This window comes from Aquarana catesbeiana, linkage group LG05 (genome assembly GCF_042186555.1).
Source record: "Aquarana catesbeiana isolate 2022-GZ linkage group LG05, ASM4218655v1, whole genome shotgun sequence".
Lineage (NCBI taxonomy): Eukaryota > Metazoa > Chordata > Amphibia > Anura > Ranidae > Aquarana > Aquarana catesbeiana.
In genome coordinates this window covers 62,546,528-62,569,682 of record NC_133328.1, presented here as the reverse complement: position 1 = coordinate 62,569,682, position 23,155 = coordinate 62,546,528, and the positions used below count along the sequence as shown (strand labels likewise).

The window sequence follows — 23,155 nt, the reverse complement described above, 5'->3', positions numbered from 1 at the left end:
TAAAAAAGATAAATGTCCATTTAAGATAAAACAAGCATGTGTAAAACCAACAAGAAAGACACAAATCTTGAACTTACAAAATTCCCATTTGTTTGAACTTGAAGGTACTATCAGACATGAGTATTTAGGAACTGTGTTTGATATTGCGTTCAGATGGGGTGAAGTCACCCCAGGAAAAGCCAAATTTGGAAGATGCACACAAATTTCACAATGTCAACGTGCTAGCTGCCATCACGGGGGATCAAGGGACGTGTTTTGGGGGAGCAACCCCTTCCTCTCAGCTACTTTATTATTGAGGAAGGGGTTGCACCCCCAAAACGCGACCATTGATCTCCCATGATGGCAGATAGCACATGTTGGCACACTGTGTGCATCCTCCAAATTAGGCTTTTCGAAAAATCTTTCAAACATTGTGAACATTGAAGCACACAAAAAACAAAGGGATTGTGAGGGATTTTAAATTCGCCCCAAAACATCAATGATGTTTTTATTTTTTTGAATAACATCATTGATGTTTTTATTGAGGTTTTCCAATTCTAAATTACACCCCATGATCTCCCCGATCAGGATCTGGGCACTTTCTGATGTGAAAGGATCTGGAGCCACAACATCACGATCACCTAAAAAGAGAGAAACCCAAAAAAAAAGTATCAAAAATATGCCGTCATACATCTCTTACCTGAGCCTGTTGTCGCAGACACTCACCTGTTGTGGTGACTATTTCCACCACGTCTTCTTCCTCCTCCTGCACTTCTTGGGATGGTGGGATTTCCCCTTCTTCCAGAGGTGGGGGGTCTGTGTTCTCCTCGGATGAGGGGTGTCCTGCGAGTCTTTTCTCCCCTGTCAAAAAAAAATGCTATACTTAGCACACAGTGATTTGATGGCAGAGCTATAAATAGGAAACATTGCTTGGAAGTGGGGTACAATTGTCTATTTTGGCAGAGTTCCAAAATGTGGCATTTTCAGTGTCCTTTGTCAAGCTTCAATACTTGACCTGTTTGGTACAAGCTTCACAGATGTAGCCCCCCCCTATAGTATACACTGGAGCACCTGTGTGGTCCCTCTAATAAAAATGGTGTTCTTGTGTCCCACACTAGTGCTCCAGTGTCCAGATGTGAAAACAGCTGCTGAGTGTCCTCTCCTTACACAGAATCTATTTTGCATTTCATTCTAGTAACAAAGCCATCTACACAACCAAAATAGTTTATGACAAGTAGGGCATAAAAATTGTGGCCAAATGCATATGGCCTAAACAATGGTGTTTTATAGGCCGAAAGAAAAATGTTTGATACGAACGAATAATGTACCCATGAACATGAAATTTGCCATGTAAAAATGTAGACTTGTAAGAAAAGCACATGGAGCAGCACGAACGTAATAAACATAAAGAATAGGAACACAGGACAACTCTCCGAATCTTTCTGTACTTCTCATGTTCTCGTAATTTCAGGTCCGACCACCGTTTCCTGAGCTGATCTTTCGATCGTCGTACCCCGAAATGCCGGTGCAGACTCCTGACCACTTTCGCCATGATCTTGGCCTTTCGACCATTGGGGTTGGGGTAAGGCCCATACTTCCCCTCATAGCCGGCCCTCTGCAGGATGTCGACCATCTCCAACATCTCCCCAAAGGACATATTTGAGGCCTTAAATCTCCTTCTGGATAGGGAAGTTTCTGCCTCCAGGCTTTCCTCCTCCTCCTCCTCGTTGCTATAATTAGCACGCACCTGCTGTGTATCCGCCATGTGCTCTTCCCCCACTGCGCCGAACGAAAAGGGGCGGGGAATAGACTAGAAAGAACGTCAGGGGTGGGCGGAGTTACACGCATGCGCAGTGTGTATAAAGCATAACACGCGTGCGTATTACATACGATCTGTGAGCGGAGGAAGGAGCATCGAAAGCGTCGATCGTGATAACGAAGGTAAGATCTAAACTTAGGCCTATACTGCTTCGAAATAGAAGCCTATATTGTAACAAGATTAGGAGAGTTTGGCCTGACCTTAGGGTTTGTCTTGTGTTGTGTCTTGCAGATAAAATGGATGGCTTCAATGACCACAACTTCCTCCCCCTGTTCATAGACAAGTACAGGGAGCTGTCCTGTCTGTGGCAGGTGAGACACCCCCATTACAACAATAAACAAAAGAGGCAGGCAACGCTGGAAAAACTGCTGGAGTTGGTGAAGCCGGTGGTCCCCACAGCAACCATCCCCTAAAAGCCAAAATTGGTGGCCTGAGGAGCACTTATCTTAGAGAGCGCAAGAAGGTCACGGATTCCCAGAGATCCGGAGCTGGAGCAGATGATGTTTATGTCCCCAGACTGTGGTACTATGAGAGACTGCGATTTCTGTCAGACCACACTGAAGTCAGGGAATCCCTCTCCACCCTTCCTTCCACTCTTTCTTCCACCCCAGCTGAGGCTTCCGATGTCCAACCTGGGCCTTCCAGCCAGGAAGAAGTGGAGGAGCCCAGCTGGAGTCAGGTATAGCATTCTTCTACAGATTTCTGGTCAATAAAGAAATGATCTTTACTAGATGTTATTATTGATCACTAATTGCTGATTGAAAAAAGTGTTTTACATATCAATAGACAGTAGTGGGCACCCAAAATTGGCACAAGAAAGAAAATTGCTGGGCTCAGAAGGATAGTCTGTTATATTTGTTAACATTCAATTTGCAACAGTCATGAGGTGAAAATTGTGTGTGATTGATGAATAAAAAACTAAAACTATGTCCCTTTTTCATACACAGGAAGACCTCAGCCAGGAGGAGGTTGTGGAATGTGGCAGTCAGGAGGAGGTGGGGATTAGTGGCATCCAGGAGGAGGTGGGGCTATGTGTCAGCCAAGAGAAGCCTGGGACCAGTCGCAGCCTGACCGAATCGCAGGTTCCTCCCCTCCGCCTTCCATATAAAAGAGCAAGGAAGGCGACTCCCATGCAGGATTCAGCGCTCAGGCTCATTCAGGAGGCTTCTGCATCCCTCCGAGCCTTACCCACTCCTGAAGAGGCCTTTGCCTGCATGGCTGCCACCAAACTGCAGGGCATGCAGGAGGGTCAACGCAAGCTGTGTGAGGACCTTCTTTATAAAGTCCTAAGTAAGGGGGTGAGTGGGGAACTAACACCCAAGACCTACGTGATTGAGTTGGACCATCCTCCTCCTCCTGCAGCCACAACTCCACCACCAGAGCAACCGCGTGGAAGGAAGCGTGGAAGGAAGACCAGAGAGTGATGGGTTCAGTCTGTTCTGACAAAAGCTGCAGTCTCTTGTATGACCACAGCCTGGGGACACAGATGTCATCTGCTGCTTTCCGGATCTCTGGGACTTCTGGACCAGACTGCCCTCCCTTAGATAAGGACTCCTCAGGCCACCAATTTTGATTGAAAATAGTTGATGTGTGCCCTGGGGGTCCAAGGCTTCACCCATTTCTGCAGTTTCTCCACCGTTGCCTCCCTCTTTGTTTAGTTGTGAGCCCTTAATAAAAGTAATTTTTTGGAAAATTATCCTCTCCTATGTGTGTTTTCATCCAAAAAGGACTGTTTGTTGGTGAAGATTCAGGTACATTTCTAACATAAAATGTGAAATTAACAAGGGACAACACCACCAAACAATCTCCTACAGATTAAATAGAACAACATATCAATGGTGTTGTGGTAACTTGACACAAAAAACACACACAAAAATTTTCAGGAGTACAAATAAAAATCCCCAAAACCAAAAATAAGCCTTGAAAAAAAGACAAACCAAAAAAAAAAATAATTGGACTTAAAAACCAAAAAAAAAAACACAAAATAATGTTGTCAGATGTGACAAATCAAAATATATTGAGGGAATCCCGATAAATAGTAAAGAAATAAGTTTGTGAGAAGTCTGTGTGAATATGAGCAGCAAAACTACTTAATTCTTGTCACATTATAAAGAAGAAGAGAGTGCGCTGTATTAAACCATTTTTAACATTGCAGCGTGACGAAAGTGCTGTATTCATTGCGAACGCTAATTTTACCAGACCGAGTTGTTCCGTGTCGGAATTTCTTCTGAGCATGCGTGGCACTTTGTGCGTCGGAACAGGCCACACACGGTCGGAATTGACGCGATCGGACTTTGTTGTCGGAAAATTTTATCTCCTGCTCTCCAACTTTGTGTGTCGGAAAATCCGATGGAAAATGTCCGATGGAGCCCACACACGGTCGGAATTTCCGACAACACGCTCCGATCGGACATTTTCCATCGGAAAATCCGACCATGTGTACGGGGCATTAGTATTTCGTTGTCATGCCTTCTGCATTACTTTTGTGTCATGTAGGCTATGTTTTTGAGGACTGCAGCTGTAGGTGCCTGGTCTCTGCATCCTGATTCAAAGACTTTAGGTTGGATTTTGTCCATACACTGCAAATGTAAGGCCCTTGGAAGCACTGATTCAAGTTGTTTCCAAAAATGTCTTTGTTATCAGCCCGTATATATCTTCTTTTTAATTCTTCCATACTGTGACAGACCTCCTCTCCCTGAAAGGTCACCCAGGCCTTCAGGGTATTCTCATCCCTCACAGTCACCTCTAGACAAACTGGGCAATCTGAAAATGTGCAGTATCCCAGGCAATTAAATAAAGGTCCTTTTCTTTTGGACATTTTATTTTTCACGGTGTGCCTTTTAAAAGCAATGCTGCAGTATGGATGTACAGATTGTATTCCTTTTGAGATTATATTTGTCCAATGCAGTTCTTTAAACTGGTGTCCAACTTGTCGTTTTCTCAGGTCGCTCCACTCCTTAGTGTCCATAAAAAAAAAAAACATGGGCCTGTCGGCAGATTATCCCGACAAAAGAGGCTATCTGGACCACTATTTTCAGAAGATGTTTCTGATGCTTGGGTAGAATCTTGTCTCAGTGAGCTAAATGAAAGAAAAAAGTTGTTAAATATATTAAATGTAGTTCAGTGTAAATACTGATTTCCTGCAAGTCCTACAATTGAAGGAATTTCATATTGATGTAGAACATGGTTAAAATTGTAACTTTAGTTGATAAACATCATTAAATCACATTTTTGTTTGTTTACAATTACAAAAAACACTTCATACTTTCAATAAATATATTTAGTAATGATTTTTGTTTTGTGGTTTTACTGTTATTACATGGAATTGTGTCATTATGAGCGATAAAACGTTTTTTACAGTGTTTTATGTTGTTTAACCACTTGCTTACTAGGCACTTAAACCCCCCTCCTATCCAGACCAATTTTCAGCTTTCAGTGCTCTCACACTTTGAATGACAATTACTCAGTCATGCAACACTGTACCCAAATGATTTTTTGTCCTTTTCTTCATACAAATAGAGCTTTATTTTGGTGGTATTTGATCACCTCTGGGTTTTTTATTTTTTGCGCTATAAATGAAAAAAGACCGAAAATTTTGAAAAAAAACGAATTTTTCCTAATTTCTGTGATAAAATTTTGCAAATTCGTAATTTTTCTTCATAAATTTTGGCCACAATTTATACTGCTACATATCTTTGGTAAAAATAACCAAAAATTTGTGGAAATTATTTGGTCTGTGTGAAAGTTTTATGCCGCGTACACACGGTCGGACTTTTCGTCTACAAAAGTCCAACGGACGCTGACGGACTAAAGCTGGCTGGTAATCCGATCGTGTGTGGGCTTCTCCGGACTTTCAACGGACTTTTTTAGCCTCAAATCCGACGGACTTTAGATTTGAAACATGCTTCAAATCTTTACGTCGTAAGTACGACGGACCCCGAAATCCGCTCGTCTGTGTGCTAGTCCGACGGACAAAAACCCATGCTAGGGCAGCTATTGGCTACTGGCTATGAACTTCCTTATTTTAGTCCGGTGTACGTCATCACGTACGAATCCGTCGGACTTTTGTGTGGTCGTGTGTAGGCAAGTCCGTTCGTAAGAAAGTCTGCCGCAAGTCCGCCGAAGGTACGTCGGAAGTCTGTTGGACAGGCTGTCGGACTTTTGTAGACGAAAAGTCCGACCGTGTGTACGCGGCATTAGAGTCTACAAGCTATGGTGCAAATCATAAAAAAATGATCACATCTGATACTGGTGGCCTATCTCATTTCCTGAGACCCTAACAAGCCAGGAAAGTACAAACGCCCCCCAAATAACCCCTTTTTGGAAAGTAGACATTTCAATGTATTTAGTTAGAGGCATGGTGAGTTATTTGAAGTTGTATTTTTTTCCCACAATTCTTTGCAAAATTGAGATTTTTTTTTTCCCCACAAAATTGTAATTGTAATAGCTTATTTCTCTCACATGGCATGTGTATACCACAAATGACACCCCAAAATACATTCTGCTACTCCTCCTGAGTATTACGATACCACATGTGTGTGACTTTTTCACTGCCTAGCCACATACAGAGGCCCAACATGCATGGAGCACCATCAGGTGTTCTAGGAGCATAAATTACACATCACATCTCTCAACCACCAATTAATCTTTTGAAGGGCCTGGAGCACCAGGACAATGGAAACACCCACAAAATGACCCCATTTTGGAAAGCTAACACCCCAACGTATAATCTATGAGGCATAATGAGTCTTTTGAATGGTTCATTTTTTTACAGAAGTTTTTGAAAAATGTGGAAAAAAAATGAAAACGCATTTTTTTTACACAAAATTGTCCGTTTATAAGATATTTCCAACACATAGCATTTGGATAGCAAAAATGACACCCCAAAATACATTCTGCTACTCCTCCTGAGTATGGCGATACCACATGTGTGAGACTTCTACACAGCCTGGCCACATACAGAGATCCAACATGCAAGGAACACCGTCAGGTGTTCCAGGGACACATAGCATGCACATACCAAGAATTACACCCCAAAATACATTATGCTGAGCAAAGCGTAAACAAAAGATTACCTGTGGTTGTAGTAGCGCAGTTGTACACAGGAGGATAGCACTGGTCCAGGCAGCAGGCAGGGACTTGGTCAGCAGCGGCGAACACAATTGTCCAGGCAGCAGGCACGGTTACTGTCCATATAAAGTCCAGGGTTAGTGCAGGCAGAGATATTGTCCGCAGTGCCAAAAATATTGGTCCTGGTAGTAGGCAGGTCCATGTGGTGTGGTCAGTGTGACAGGCAGAGGCATGACGGCAGTAAGTTCTACAGGCAGAAGTAGGGCCTCGTTCAGGACAGAATGGGGACAGGGGTAGAGGCTTCTCCCACCCAAATCCCTTTGAAGCCTCCGAGTCTCCAGACCTTAATCTAGGATTGAGAAAACAAAAAAAATTGTTTTCTACATCCAGAAAAACAATTCTGGAGCCCCTCACATATGTGAGACACCTGTGTTGAATCCCACTAGTCCAGTATCAGGGTACAAGATCAGTCCAAGAGGCAGGCAAATATCATGGTCAAACAGTCCAAGGTCAGTTCCAGATCAGGCAGATGTATGTACAGAATCGTTAGGCAGAAGCATGGTCGAATAACAGTCCAGGGTCAGTTCCAAATCAGGCAGAAGTATGTACAGAATCGTTAGGCAGAAGCGTGGTCAAATAACAAGCCAGGGTCAGTTACAGAGGAGGCAGTGGCATAAGGGGTGTGAGGGTAAATTGCAGGAACGGAGGCTTACGTTTACCATACTTCACTAATAATTTAGTGAAGTATGGTAACGACGAAAACATTCACCTACGCAGAGGCCTGGTTCAGAAGGACATTGTGCACAATAATAAGATGTGTCTCTTCTGAATCCTGCTCTGGTACACACCTTACATTTTTTTTGCCGTTGTTGGCCTGTTGGTTTGGGAGAAATCTTATCGGGAAAGTGGCGTTCGGAGAGTCGACACCCCAAAATACATTCTGCTACTCCTCCTGAGTATGGCGATACCACATGTGTGAGACTTCTACACAGCCTGGCCACATACAGAGATCCAACATGCAAGGAACACCGTCAGGTGTTCCAGGGACACATAGCATGCACATACCAAGAATTACACCCCAAAATACATTATGCTGAGCAAAGCGTAAACAAAAGATTACCTGTGGTTGTAGTAGCGCAGTTGTACACAGGGGGATAGCACTGGTCCAGGCAGCAGGCAGGGACTTGGTCAGCAGCGGCGAAAACAATTGTCCAGGCAGCAGGCACAGTTACTGTCCATATAAAGTCCAGGGTCAGTGCAGGCAGAGATATTGTCCGCAGTGCCAAAAATATTGGTCCTGCTAGTAGGCAGGTCCATGTGGTGTGGTCAGTGTGACAGGCAGAGGCATGACGGCAGTAAGTTCTACAGGCAGAAGTAGGGCCTCGTTCAGGACAGAATGGGGACAGGGGTAGAGGCTTCTCCCACCCAAATCTCTTTGAAGCCTCCGAGTCTCCAGACCCTAATCTAGGCAGATGTATGTACAGAATCGTTAGGCAGAAGCATGGTCGAATAACAGTCCAGGGTCAGTTCCAAATCAGGCAGAAGTATGTACAGAATCATTAGGCAGAAGCGTGGTCAAATAACAAGCCAGGGTCAGTTACAGAGGAGGCAGTGGCATAAGGGGTGTGAGGGTAAATTGCAGGAACGGAGGCTTACGTTTACCATACTTCACTAATAATTTAGTGAAGTATGGTAACGACGAAAACATTCACCTACGCAGAGGCCTGGTTCAGAAGGACATTGTGCACAATAATAAGATGTGTCTCTTCTGAATCCTGCTCTGGTACACACCTTACATTTTTTTTGCCGTCGTTGGCCTGTTGGTTTGGGAGGGATCTTATCGGGAAAGTGGCATTCGGAGAGTCGACTTAGAACATCTGATCGGATATTTTCTGGTGGGCCGTTCGGGAATGTAAGGGCAGTGAAAACTTCCTCCTGGTAGCCAAGGAAGCGTTTGGGGTTTTGGGTGGAGTTACGATAAATGACATATGAATTGTAGATGGCCAAATGAAAAAAATAAATTGCGACTTTCTTATACCAATGGTATGTCCGTCTTGTAGCAAGGTACGGTTCCAGCATCTGGTCATTCAAGTCGACTCCCCCCATAAACAAATTATAATCAAAGATGCATTTAGGTTTCTGTATGGGGCCATTTCTTCTGGGGATTTCCATGAAGGTATCATCGTGGATTGAAGACAACATGTACACATCTCTTTTGTCTCTCCACTTCACTGCCAAAATCTCGTTGTTTCGTAGACTTGCCGTTTCGCCTTCTCTCAATTTCTTATTCACCAGACTTTGAGGAAAGCCCTTCCGGTTCTTTTTAACGGTACCACATGCAGGCGTCTTCTTCCGATGAAGGCTGTGGAACAGGGGCAGAGATGTGTAGAAGTTGTCTACATACAGGTGGTAGCCTTTCTCCAGTAGGGGGTATGTGAGGTCCCAAACAATTTTCCCGCTTGATCCCAAGTAGTCTGGGCAGTTAGGGGGTTGCAGCTGGGTGTCCTTCCCTTCGTACACTTTGAAGGCATAAAAGTAACCTGTGACTCGGTCACATAATTTGTATACCTTCACCCCATAGCGGGCCCTCTTACTGGGAATATATTGTTTTATTTTTAGCCTGCCACTAAACTTAACAAGGGACTCATCCACACATATGTTTTTGTCCGGGGTAAACAGCAGGGGGAATAATGCAGAAAAATAATTTAAAAGTGGCCGAATTTTGAAAAGTCTGTCATAGTTTGGGTCATTTCGGGGAGGGCACTGGGTATTGTCATTGAAATGAAGAAACCTCAATATCATGAGGTATCTGTTTCTGGGCATTACCTTGGAGTATACTGGCATGTGTTGGAGGGGGTGGGTTGACCAATAGGACAGCAAAGTGTTTTTTTTTGTGAGTCCCATGTTAAATGTGAGCCCTAAAAAAACCTTCAACTCCTCCACCGTTAGGTCTCTCCACTCATAGGGACGGGCATAGTAGGACGTTGGATTATTCAAAATGAATTGCTGTGCATAAAGGTTGCACTGGGCCACAATATTTGACAGCATGTCCTCGGTAAAAAATAGATTTAAAAAATCTATTGGGGAAAAATTCTCTGTGTTCACCTGGACTCCTGGCTGGGCAGTGAAAGGGGGAATGTTGGCTTCTCTTGAATTAGGAGGAAGCCACAAGGGGTTCTTCAGGGCATAGGGAAGGCTGGCATGGGTCCTTGGCCTTTCTTGCCGAGGCACCGTGGTGCTGGTGGATGGCACTGCGGTGCTGGTGAATGGGACTGCGGTGCTGGTGGATGGGACTGCCGTGCTGGTGGATGGCACTGCGGTGCTGGTGGATGGGACTGCCGTGCTAGTGGATGGCACTGTGGTGCTGGTAGATGCCACTGCCTCCCCACCAGAACGCCTTCGTTTGGCGGCCCGAATCTCTTCCTCCTCTGAGTCACTCAGTGTTCCACTGCTGAGGACTGGCTCATAATTTATGTCCGACTCAGAACCGGAGTCGGAAAGGGAATCCGAAAAAGAGAGCTCCCCGTTGCTCTCGTCGGCCTGGGACAATATTTGGTACGCCTCCTCGGCAGAAAAGTTTCTTTTGGACATGGTTGCTAAGCCTGCACTGATGGGCACTGATGAGGCGGCACTGATGAGCACAGATGGGCACTGAGGTGGCACAGAGGGGCACTGATGAGGTGGAACAGATGTGCACTGATGAGGTGGAACAGATGTGCACTGATGAGGTGGAACAGATGTGCAGATGTGCACTGATGAGGTGGCACTGGTGGGCACTGATGAGGCGGCACAGGTGGGCACTGATGAGGTGGCACAGGTGGGCACTGATGAGGTGGAACAGATGTGCACTGATGAGGTGGCACAGCTGGGCACTGATGGGATGGCACAGATGGGGCGGCACAGATGGAGCGGCACAGATGGGGCAGCACAGATGGGGCGGCACAGATGGAGCGGCACAGATGGAGCGGCACAGATGGAGCAGGACAGATGGGCACTGATGAGGCGGCACAGATGGGCACTGATTGGCACAGGTGGGCACTGATAAGGTGGCACAGGTGGGCACTGATTGTGCAGATGTGCAGCTGGACACTGATCACCGCTGGGCAGACAGGTGGGCACCAATTGGCACAGGTGGGCACCGATTGGCACAGGTGGGCACCGATTGGCACTGTACTGATGGGGCACTGTACTGATGGTGCACTGTAATGATGGGCACTGTAAAGATGGGCACTGTAATGATGGTCACTGTGGGCACTGTAGACACAGTAAAACGCTCAGTAAAACTCACAGCTTGCTGACAGATCTCTCTCTCCTCACACGCTGTCTCTGTGTGAGGAGAGAGAGCCGGCAATGAGAGATGATCTCAAATGTTTACATTTGAGATCACCGCTCATTGGCCATGGCGATTGCGCTGTAAATGGCCGCTGTGATTGGCCATTTACAGCGATCTGTGATTGGCTGTGTCCAAGGGACACGGCCAACACAGAATTTCCCCATGTGAAATGAGCGCGCACAGGGAGCGAGGAAAGGGGAGGCCGTCATATGACGGCCTCCCGGGAATTGACATCCGCGCTGTGGCCATAATTCGGCTACGGCCGGATGTCAGGAGGTTAAAGAACGTCTCAGGTTACAACTGTAGCCTATGTTCCCTGAGAACAGGGAATGTGACATTACGTCCTATGACGCTTTGGGGAACGCCTCAGGCGTGACAGGTGTTTGAAATCAAATATCAACTCACGGCAATCATGTTGACCGGCGACAGCCTGTGAATCATCAGTGTGAATGATTAACGCGCGACCTGGATGTATATAAGGGCGCCTTCCAAACATGACAATATCCTTTTGTCTGAAAGGACTGTTTGGTAGGCAGGCCCCCGGGGCATGGCAGGGAGACGTAGTGTCTCCTTCCCTGTTTTTAGGGAACATAGGTTACAGTGGTAACCTGAGACGTTCCCTTTCGAAGGGAACTTCGACACTACGTCATATGGCGCTTTGGGGAACGATATACCCACGCAACCATGCTAAGGGGAGTGCATGCCCAATGGCAGTGACAACTGTCAGAACCAGCAATTTAAATGAACGCTAGAACCACTCACCCTCAGGTCACACTTGGCTGTCAGTGACAGTACTTCCTATGGTCATAGCCCAAGCTATATGATACTACAGAAAACCTCCATAAACATAGTTTAATGGAAGGTCTACCTGGGCCTGCTCAAGGGCCTAGGACCACAACTTCAATCTTAGAAGTGGTCCCTTCTAGGGAATGTGGCTAGAGGACTATTGACTATTGGACCACTACCTGACTATTCAGGGGAACATGCCACCTGAAATGCCACCATGCAGGCCTGACCTGGTGTCACTACACAAGACACACAGTCTGGCCACTTCCTGTCTGTCCGAAGACATTTTAGGATTTAGGACACTTTCCTAAAGTAAGGCATCCAACCCGAGGGACTGCGAAGCTGGCAGTGAACCACTCGGCCCAGATCTCAGAGATGGGATAACCCAGAGAGTATGACTCAGCATAGTGCTTTACAACCCTTGCCAGCGAGGGGAGTTTCTCTACCCGATCCACGGATCTACCCATTGTTTGTGTTTCAAAACACTGAGGAGGCCTGTGAGGGCCTAAGGACTGATCTAACTGGGAGGCCTCAAGGGAGGCCTTCGACCGACTGACCAGACTCAGGAGACCAAATACTCGTAGTGACCCTCAGTGAGGGGAGCATAAGATCTACCTGGTAGGCAACCAGGCTGTAGCAGGATAAAGAGGTTCCAGGAGGGAACCCGTAGCCAAGAATAAAACTTGAGCGGAGCTAGGGCACAAGCTCACCTTCTGTAGCTGCCTGATAAGGACTGCTAAACTGATAGTAAGCGGCCACTAGCTTCCAAAACCCAGCACCACTGTGAAACTACTCTCAGGGAGGCCTGGAGAGGCCTACTACCTAACGACGACAGTATGTGGGAGCTAACCTTTAGGGAGGCCTGGTGAGGCCTACTACCTGACAACCACAGTATGTGGGAGCTCACCTTCAGGGATGCCTGGTGAAGCCTACTACCTGATAACCACGATAAGTGGGAATTAACCTACAGAGAGGCCTACAACCTGTTACCAGTTAACCACCTTAAGTGGAATCAAAGTATGTTGGAACTCAACTCCAGGGAGGCCTGGTGAAGCCTACTACCTGACAACCATGACATGAAGGGGCTCACTTTCAGGGAGGCCTGAAGAGGCCTACTACCTGAAAACCATACTAAGTGGAAACACACAGTTTGTGGGAGCTCACCTCCAGGGAGGCCTAGAAAGGCCTACTACCTGACAACCACCATACTTGAAGACTCACAGTATGTGGGAGCTCGCTTCCAGGGAGGCCTGGTGAGGTCTACTACCTGACAACCACCATATGTGGCAGCACACCTCCAGGGAGGCTTGGTGAGGCATACTACCTCATACTACCTGATAGCCATCCTTAGTTCACAGTATGTGGAGGCTTGCTTCCAGGGAGGCCTGGTGAGGACTACTACCTGACAAAAAAAGTAAATGGGAGCACACCTTCAGGGAGGGCTGGAGAGGCCTACTACCTGATATCCATCCTAAGCTCACAGTATGTGGGGGCTCACTTCCAGGGAGGCCTGGTGAGGCCTACTACCTGACAACCACGACATGTGGGAGCTAATCTTCAGGGAGGCCTAGATAGGCCTACAACCTGATAACAACCATACTTGGAAACTGAAAGTATGCGGGAACTCGCTTCCAGGGAGGCCTGGTGAGGCCTACTACCTGACAACCACAATATGTGGGAGCTCACCCTCAGGGAGGCCTAGAGAGGCCTACAACCTGATAGGAAACTCGCCTTAGAGAATGTGCAACTTATCTTTCAGGGAGGCCTGGTGAAGCCTGCTACCTGTCAACCACATTTTATGGGAGCTCTCCACTATCTGACAGCCAAGACACGTGGGAGCTCAAATTCAGGGGGTCCTAGTGAGGCCTACTACCTGATGACCACATGATGTGTGAGCTCAACTTCAGTAAGGCCTGGAAAGGTCCTCCACCTGACATCCACTTTGTTTGGGAACTCACCTTTCAGGGAGACCTGTATAGACCCACTAGCTGATAGCGAGCCAGACTGGCAGTCCAGTTGACTTTCTTTGAGGCTTTGCCTTCAAAAAGCGTGAATTCAACTTCAGGGAGGCCTGCCACCTAATATACACAGTATGTGGGAATTCACTCTCAAGGAGTCCTAGTGAGGCCTACTACCTGACCACCTACTACTACTACCTGAAAACAGTGTAACAGCTGGATGCTGAGAGCCCTAGATCTGCTAAGGCCCGCCAGACTGGGCTATATGGTGACTGCTGCTGGGGACTCGCCTAACAGGGAGGCCTGGTAGGGCCTACTAGCTGATAGCGAGTCTTTTCTGCTACTACTAACGAACACTGCTGGAAGCATACTAATTAAAAAACTTTTCTATAATTTTGTACTAGTGTATGTTCCACAATGTTGGGACCCACCTTTGAGGAGGCATGTTAAGGCCTACTACCCATCAGTGAGCCTGCCATTCAGAAAGGCTGTTGTCTTCAGCGCTCTGGATGGCAGGGTTAGAGCCCTCAGTGTCGATACCCGTCCAAACACGAGATAGTTAGCGAACGTCTCGTCAGTCGGTGGTATCGACACATACCCAGGCTCCCCGATCCCCTCAACATCAGCACATCACAAACATCACAAATGACAACATTCGTAAACACCAGGTGAACGCTCCCTGCATATCAAAGTTGATGAGTTGCTTAACCACTTCAGCTCCGGAAGGATCTACCCCCTTCCAGACCAGAGCACTTTTTGCGATTCGGCACTACGTCTCTTTAACTGACAATTGCGCGGTCATGCGACGTGGCTCCCAAACAAAATTGACGCCCTTTTTTCCCACAAATAGAGCTTTCTTTTGGTGGTATTTGATCACCCCTGCGGTTTTTATTTTTTGCGCTATAAACAAAAATAGAGCGACAATTTTAAAAAAAACGCATTATTTTTTGCTTTTTGCTATAATAAATATCCCCCAAAAATATATAAAAAAAATTTTTTTCCTCAGTTTAGGCTGATACGTATTCTTCTACATATTTTTGGTAAAAAAAAGTCGCATTAAGCGTTTACTGATTGGTTTACACAAAAGTTATAGCGTTTACAAAATAGGGGATAGTTTTATGGCATTTTCATTAATATATTTTTTTTAACTAGTAATAGCGGCGATCAGCGATTTTTATTGTGACTGCGAAATTATGGCGGACACATCGGACAATTTTGACACATTTTTGGGACCATTGGCATTAATATAGCGATCAATGCTATAAAATTGCATTGATTACTGTAAAAATGTCACTGGCAGTGAAGGGGTTAACCACTAGGGGGTGGGGAGGGGTTAAGTGTGTCCCAGGGAGTGATTACTAACTGCAGGGGGGATGGGCTAGCAGTGACATGACACTGATCGCTGCTCCCGATGACAGGGGAGATGCTGTTTACATCGGCATCTCCCCGTTCTTTAGCTCCGTGACACGATCGCGGGAATCCCAGCAGCGATCGATTCCGCGGGTCCCGCGGGCACGGAGCTCGCAGCAGGCGCACGGCAGGATATTCAAAGTAACGTACCCATATGTTACTTTGCCCAGCCGTGCCATTCTGCTGACGTACTGACAGCAGTCGGCAAGTGGTTAAAAAAGGCTTTACCTTGGATGAAGAAGACTCAACCTCCGCCAGATCCTTGGCCTCATACTCGATGTTGGTGTCAAGTGCAGTATCAGGACTTCCCAGGGGAGAACACTAATGGGGCGTACACACAGTCGGACTTTTCGACCGGACTGATCTGACGGACGCCGACGGACCAAATCCGGCGGACAATCCGATCGTGTGTGGGCTTCACCGGACCTTCAGCGGACTTTTCTAGTTGCAAATTTGACGGACTTTAGATTTGGAATATGCTTCAAATCTTTACGTCGTAACTCCGCCGGAACCAGAAATCTGCTCGTCTGTATGCTAGTCCGACGGACAAAAACCCACGCTAGGGCAGCTATTGGCTACTGGCTATCAACTTCCTTATTTTAGTCCGGCCGTACGTCATCACGTACAAATCCGTCGGACTTTGGTGTGATCGTGTGTAGGCAAGTCCGTTCGTTAGAAATCTGTCGGAAGTCCGTCAAAAGTCCGTCGAAAGTCCGCTGGAAAGTTTGTCGGACCAGTCCGGTCAAAAAGTCCGCCTGTGTGTACGCGGCATTAGATGCACAGTGGAAAGAAAATGTGTAAACATTGTTCTTAGACCACAACAGTGTGCGATTGAACAATGTGTAAACATTGTTCTTAGACCACAACAGTGTGCGATTGAACAATGTTTTTTTTTTTTTGAAAATTCTGTTTATTAAATTTTTTGGACAAACAAACATACAAAGACAGTGGAGTGACCCGGCACAACACCGGCCATTCCTTGACCAACATGGTCAACTTGAATCCAACATATAGTCAACCTAACACAGGTGACTTATTTTACAAAACTCCCCCCCCCCCCCAACATCCCGGACACAGTTCACCACATTTAAGAAAAATTACTTCTCTTTATCTTACCAATAGGGGAAAATCTGAAGTACGCCCATGTGAATATACATATGTGTGTTTATTATACTCCCCAAAGCACTGCACTGTATTTGATGTTGAGCTAAGTTATGATCAAAAGGACACATCTACCCTTAACTACCACCCATCCTCATGTGTTTGGTTAGAACAGACTCCCATGCCTATTATTTAACCTCATATGAGACCTTGGGCAGAACTAGCCAGCCGTTACCTCCGAGCCAAACCAGGACTGCCAAACTTTATCAAACTTTTTTCTGCACCCTCCACATTGGTAGGTTGCCTTATAATAAGACATCATGGAATTTACCAGTCCCTTCCAAAAGGGAATACCAGGGGGAGCGGAATTCCTCCATTTAAATATGGCTTTTCTTCCATAGAAGAATAGAATGTTCAGTAACGTTCTAAGAGCTCTGGACAGAACTACCTCCTCTACTAGGCCCAACAAACATACTCTAATTGATAACGGGATAGGTATTTTTAAAATTTCTTCTATGCATTTTATTACCCCTTCCCAAAAGGTCTTGATGCGCAGGCAATCCCAGAAAATATGTTTGGCATCTGCCTGTGAAAATCCACATCTCCAACAAGCCGAGGAGACCGATGGGTAGATTACCGCCAATCTGGCCGGTGTAAAATAAATTCTGTGCAAAAATTTAAAATGTATGAGTCTGTCTCTCGCAGAGATTAAATGTTTAAAGGGATGCACCCATATGTCATCCCATTCCTCCCCATCCATAGCAAGGACTTCGCTCTCCCAACGCTCCCTACATTTAGCCATTGCCGCCGGACTTTTCTTGAACAGTTCTTTATATGTGACCGACAAAATCTTAGGGAGGTCTTTTACCATAAGCATATCTTCCAGAGCCGATGGGATGGACTCTACCGCCCTATCTCTGAATTGGGCCTGAAATGCGTGACGAATCTGTATGAACCTGAAGAAATATGCGTTAGGGAGGTCATGCTTAGTCTTCAGCTGGTCAAAAGTCAGAAGTGTTCCATCTTTGGTGATGTCCTTTAGTAACTTAATTCCCTTGACCACCCACACCATGGGATCCTGGAATGAGTAAAAGTGAGACAACTTGGGGTTCCCCCACAAGGGAGTCTGAGGTGAGAAATCCAAGTAGCTCGGGCACGCCAACTCCACTGCCTCCCCCAAGCCTTAATAATAGCCTTCATAGCCAATGTCAATGGAAGCTCCGACCTAACCCCCCTGTGAATGGCTAAACGGAGGGTCTCATATGACCCCAAGTGAGCCGCTTCCACAACAGTTGCTGAGTCTCCGTCGTCAGATGTCAACCATTTATATACAAATACCATCTGAGCAGCTAGGTAATATTTCTTCCAGTCAGGTAGGGCCAATCCCCCCTGCCCCCAAGGTTCCTGAAGTACCTTGATTCCTATGCGTGGTTGTTTGGGGGCCCATATGAATGAACTAGTAATGCCTTCCAGTTGTTTAAAAAAGGATTTGGGAGGCCGTACCGGAGCGTGTCTCAAAAAATAGCGATTGAACAATGTTAAAGAAATTGCAATGTCATATTGTTTTCCTCAGTCTTAGACATCAAAAGGCTACGTTGAACAAAGGATTTAACTTGGATGAAGAAGACTCAACCTCCGCCAGATCCTTGGCCTCATACTCGAAGTCAGTGTCAAGTGCAGCATCAGGACTTTCCAGAGGAGAACACTTAGATGCACAGTAAAAAGAAAATGAGTAAACATTGTTGTTGGACCACAACACTGTGCGATCGAATAATGTTAAAGGAATTGCAATGTCATTTTGTGTTCTTCAGTTTCAGACATCAAAATGCTAAAATTTTGATGTCTGAAAAAAATAAACCTAAAATTATAAAAATATTCAAACCAACAAAGAAACAATAAGGAACAACAGGGGCGTGGCTTGGCACGTGGTGTAGATGGCAGCACTGCACTAGAGCTCCGGAGACCTGGGAGGCCTGAGACAGAAAACAGACCGCTGCAGAGGTGATTATGTCCACACAAATCAAACGTGGGACACATAATCACTCCCTGAGATCGCTGACAAACCCCAAAAGGAGAATATCCACAGCAAAATTCCACAAATACAGATACAGCAGCGGTGGGGAATTTTCCAAGATGGCACCGCTGCACAGAACAAACAGGGAAACAGACATGAAGGATGACGAAGTCTCCCTGCCGGCATCGGAGGACTCCACAGCAGGTAATAGCAACAAAGACTTGCCCCTAACATATGCCACTATGACTGACATAGCAGCAGACATAAAGAGATCATTCTCAGCAGCCATCACAGATATTAAAACAGAACTGCTCAGACTATCAGAACAAATGGCTGTCAGTGAACGTGCAGGGAAGAGGAGAGACAGGGCACTGCTCAGACTGGATGATATAACATTCACACACTCCATGCACCTGATAGAAATGAACAGACAGATCGAGGATTTAGACAATCATGGTAGAAGACACAACATAAGAGTCAGAGGCATCCCTGAGTCTGTGCCCACAGATAATATCAAGTCTACCTTATCTTCCATCTTCAATAACCTCACTAACAGACCCGAGCAATCTCCAATTGACTTTGACAGAGCTCACAGAGCACTCAGACCCAGAGCTCCAGACGGCAATCCACCCAGAGATATTATCTGCTGTCTCCCAAATTATGGTCTGAAGGAGAACATTCTGCAAAAAGCGAGAACCCAGGAACGAATCGCATACAAAGGCACAACAATCCAACTCTTTCAAGATCTCTCTCCCATCACACTAAAAAACAGGAGAGCTCTGAAACCCCTACTAGAAGTGCTGAAGGAAAAGGAGATAAGTTATCTCTGGAAATTCCCCTTTGCCCTTCAAGCTTCATTCCTAGGAAAACAGCACTTGCTCAGAGTACCAGACGATCTACTAAACTTCTGCGAATCACTCCAAATCGCACCAGTAGACCTTCCAGACTGGTATGCAGACTTCTGCATGCCACCTACCATCAACAACCCACAGTTTTTTCCAGGTCCCTCTCCTTCTCAATCCCCTTTCCACTTGGGGAAACAACATGAAAACCCCCAACAGAAACAACTATAACTCACCGAGCTCATCCAAAACCAGCAAGAGTCCAAGATACAAAGAAGCCAGACATTACTGAGTTTGCCATATCGTGGTAATTCATGAGAAGAAAAGTGAAATGAAAACCTCTTTATACCACTCTTTTATTTTTCTTTTATTTTTTTTATCTTTCAATTTACATCTCACCCACTTGATGTCTATCTAACTGCAACAGATATCTTCTGCATCTGGAACACCCCACATACCTTTTCATTTAAAAACGATCCTCTCCATAACAATGATCCTTTCCTCATGCAGGTTTCCTATATCCTGGTAATAACTGAAAATGGCTGCAAGTGGTTGTACTTTCATCTTTTTACCACTAGATGTCTCCATTCATCCAAAATGACTGCCTCAAAACAACCTTAATAACATTCCTCCATTGAAACGCAGCAATAATTTCAGACTCTGAATGCTTCAAACTCTCTATACGATTATTAACATTCTTTCCACAGTTAATTCTGGGATTGATCTGTTTTGAAATGTGATTGATCAGTTCAATCCCTCAGAGTTAAACCTAGCAAAAAGCAGAACACCATAGTGAATCTATATGGTTTTGTCAATGTCTTCAAGTTATTAACACTAAGCCCGGGTTCACACCTATGCGAATTAGATGCGGCTTACACCGCATCTAATTCGTAGGACATTTTAAAATACATTCATATGAATGCATCTGGTTCACATATGTGCGTTGCATTTGCACTGCGCATTGCACAAAAAACGTGTGCGTTTTCTGGGCATTGCGGTGCGAATTACGAGCCCCTTATCTTCTATGGGAACGCATCTGCTTGGCAGATGCATTGCGTTCTGAACATGGATTTTCTACTTCTCCTCACTACACCCCCCCCCTCTCCCTCCCCCTCTCCCTGCTCACTGATCCTGAGCTAAAACGCAGTGATTCCTTTGAACAGGAGATTTTCATCTCCCCAGTGAAACCTGAGCTTCAATTCGCACCGCACATGTGTGAAACCGGGCTCAAGGTTTAAATTTAACTGAGGACATTATCTCAAAAGCTATACTATAGAATTTGATTTTTCTAACACACCACAGGTGATTGTATAGGTCTGTATACTAACCCTTTTTTTTTTTTTTTTTTTTCAACCAAAGAGACTGCCATTACCCTATAGGCAAAAAAAAAAAAAAGAGAACCTTTACCTAGAACTTGATTATTGCCTGTGCATTAAGGACTCTATAGCCTGAGATGGCTATGCTACTACAACCCAGCACAAAAGTAAGTAACCTAAAAGATCTACACAATACTCTTAAAGAAAGTTTCATGGCTACACAGGAGACAATAATTATTCTAATTTACCAGAACATATAACACATACAGATCTTTAAACAACACAGTGCCCTCCACCAGATATTATAGTTATACTGTTTATTAGTTTGGGGTTTTGGATTGGATGTCGAGCAAGAGATCTACAAATCGTATCCCTATCTATAGAACGCTCTAAACATGATAATAACGAGCCCCTGTTCCCAACAGGCTCTATAGATGGCTATAACATAAGATAAACTACACCTTAAGAGCACACCGACGTCTAGTACAGAAACCCTATCAAAGTTAGGCTATCGGCCTCTTATATCTGTTTGTTTATTTGTATAAGTATTTTTTTTTTCAGGTTTGATATACCGCATTATCTCCAACCAGGGGTTACCTTTTGGAGAAGTTCTTTAGGTATATAAGGTTTATGGTGTGAACATTTATACAAAGTAAAATCATTTATTATATATGTTGGGATAGCTCTCACATAGAAAATATAGCAGTACCTTACACAACGGTCCCCAGAGACATAACTTTCAAACTTGATAACTGCTCCCCAGGCCTTTCGGTCCCTTTTGAGAATTACTTTATTCTAACGAATTCCAATTTATTGGTATAATTCAGATTGCACTACACTAACGTACCTCCTACTACCCCCCCAGAGTTTCTACTTAGTTGCAAAACAAGACACTAACTAGCTCTCCACCAAATAGGTGGACCTCAGAGCAAACACTCAATATACCCTCCTCCCATTCCCCCCCCCCACTCGCTTTACACCCCTTATCTAACCTTCTCATTCTTCCCACCCCCTCCCCATTTACCTAAATCTCATATAACCACATACTACAACCTTATTATGCCTCTTCCACCCTACTCAGACTTCAAACATACCTTTTTAGCAGCAACTCCAAACTTGGTCTGACACTTATACACAAACCATTGAAATATGGCATATGCATTTTTAGGCAAAGCGCCAACCATTGTATCTCATAACGTAAATGGCCTGAACATTCCCGAAAAAAGGTTGAAATTACTGAAAGAACTTAAAAAGGTCAGACCATCCATTGTACTCCTACAGGAAACACACTTTAAAAGCAAACAAATCCATAGACTAACAGATAACATTTTCACAAAGGTAATCCACGCCACCAATCCCCTAGCTAAAACAAAGGGAGTATCCACCTTGATCAATAAAGATGCACCTTTTGAACTAAAACAACAGCTCATTTACACAGAAGGTCGTTACATCTTCTTAAAGGGTACCTGGGAAGGCTCACCAATAACGATAGCCAATGTCTATTTTCCAAATACGGCACATGTACCATTTTGCCGCAAAATAATTGACGAACTTAAATGGTTCGCAGAAGGATGCATAATCCTAGGAGGAGATTTCAACATATCACTCTCCCCTCTGCTCACTGCCCGTAGAGCTACAAATTTAAGGGATCGCCTGGTACACTCAGAGTACACCCGCCCTAAAAAACGCAGCTGGCTTACTGATCTTCCACCCCTTAGGGGTATGTACAGTTGCGGTAGATGCCATATATGTAGACACGTGGATAGGACGGATGTGTTCGCCAGTTCTGACAATAAAAGACAATTTAGAATCAATAATTTTATCAACTGTACAACCACACGGGTAGTCTATATGTTGACCTGCCCGTGTGGCCTTATCTATGTTGGCAAGACCAAAAGAGAGCTAAAAGTCAGAACTGGCGAACACATCCAAAGTATTATCAACAAGGATGATGACCGGCCACTATCATTGCACTTTCTTGATAAACATGAAGGTAAACCGGATGGCCTTAGGGTTAAGGGTATATACAAGCTTAATTTGCCCCATAGACGTGGAGATTTTGATAAGATCTTATGTCAGAAGGAGAAGATGTGGATCTTCTATTTAAACAGCATGCAGCCTTTTGGATTGAACAATGAATTTAATTTATCCCCATTTTTGGAACAATGACTTAAATATTCACAATCTAAATGTTCCCATCCGAAAATTGATTGGTTCTAACTGAGGATCCACGTCTTCTCCTGCCCATAACGGGCAGCTTTTAAAGAAAATTGACTGTGTGTAGTGTTGCTCACGACCATGTCTCTGCTCTCTACACGAATATCAGCGAGTGACATGTGAGACGTAACCTATGCGAGACGGTGGCCCATGACCTCATTCCATCCCAGCTTGCCTCGATCATTTGGCTACCAACCAACTGATTGAATTGAAGCCGCACTGCCCCCAGATTATGAAATTTTCATATTTTAAATTATAATCTGTACAACAGATTATTCTGTTGTTCCATGTGCGGGTAATACCAGTGCAA

The 23,155-nt window shown here is 45.1% G+C and overlaps 1 long non-coding RNA gene across 1 annotated transcript; it reads right to left on the bottom strand.

The window, feature by feature from the left end:
• Positions 1 to 294: 294 nt before the first annotated feature.
• LOC141145799 (uncharacterized) lies at positions 295 to 20,255 on the bottom strand. The gene is made up of 3 exons (XR_012244644.1): positions 19,771 to 20,255; positions 706 to 840; positions 295 to 620 (listed from the first exon to the last, which is right to left on the bottom strand). It is a non-coding gene; the product is annotated as an uncharacterized lncRNA (long non-coding RNA).
• Between the last annotated feature and the right edge of the window lie 2,900 nt (positions 20,256 to 23,155).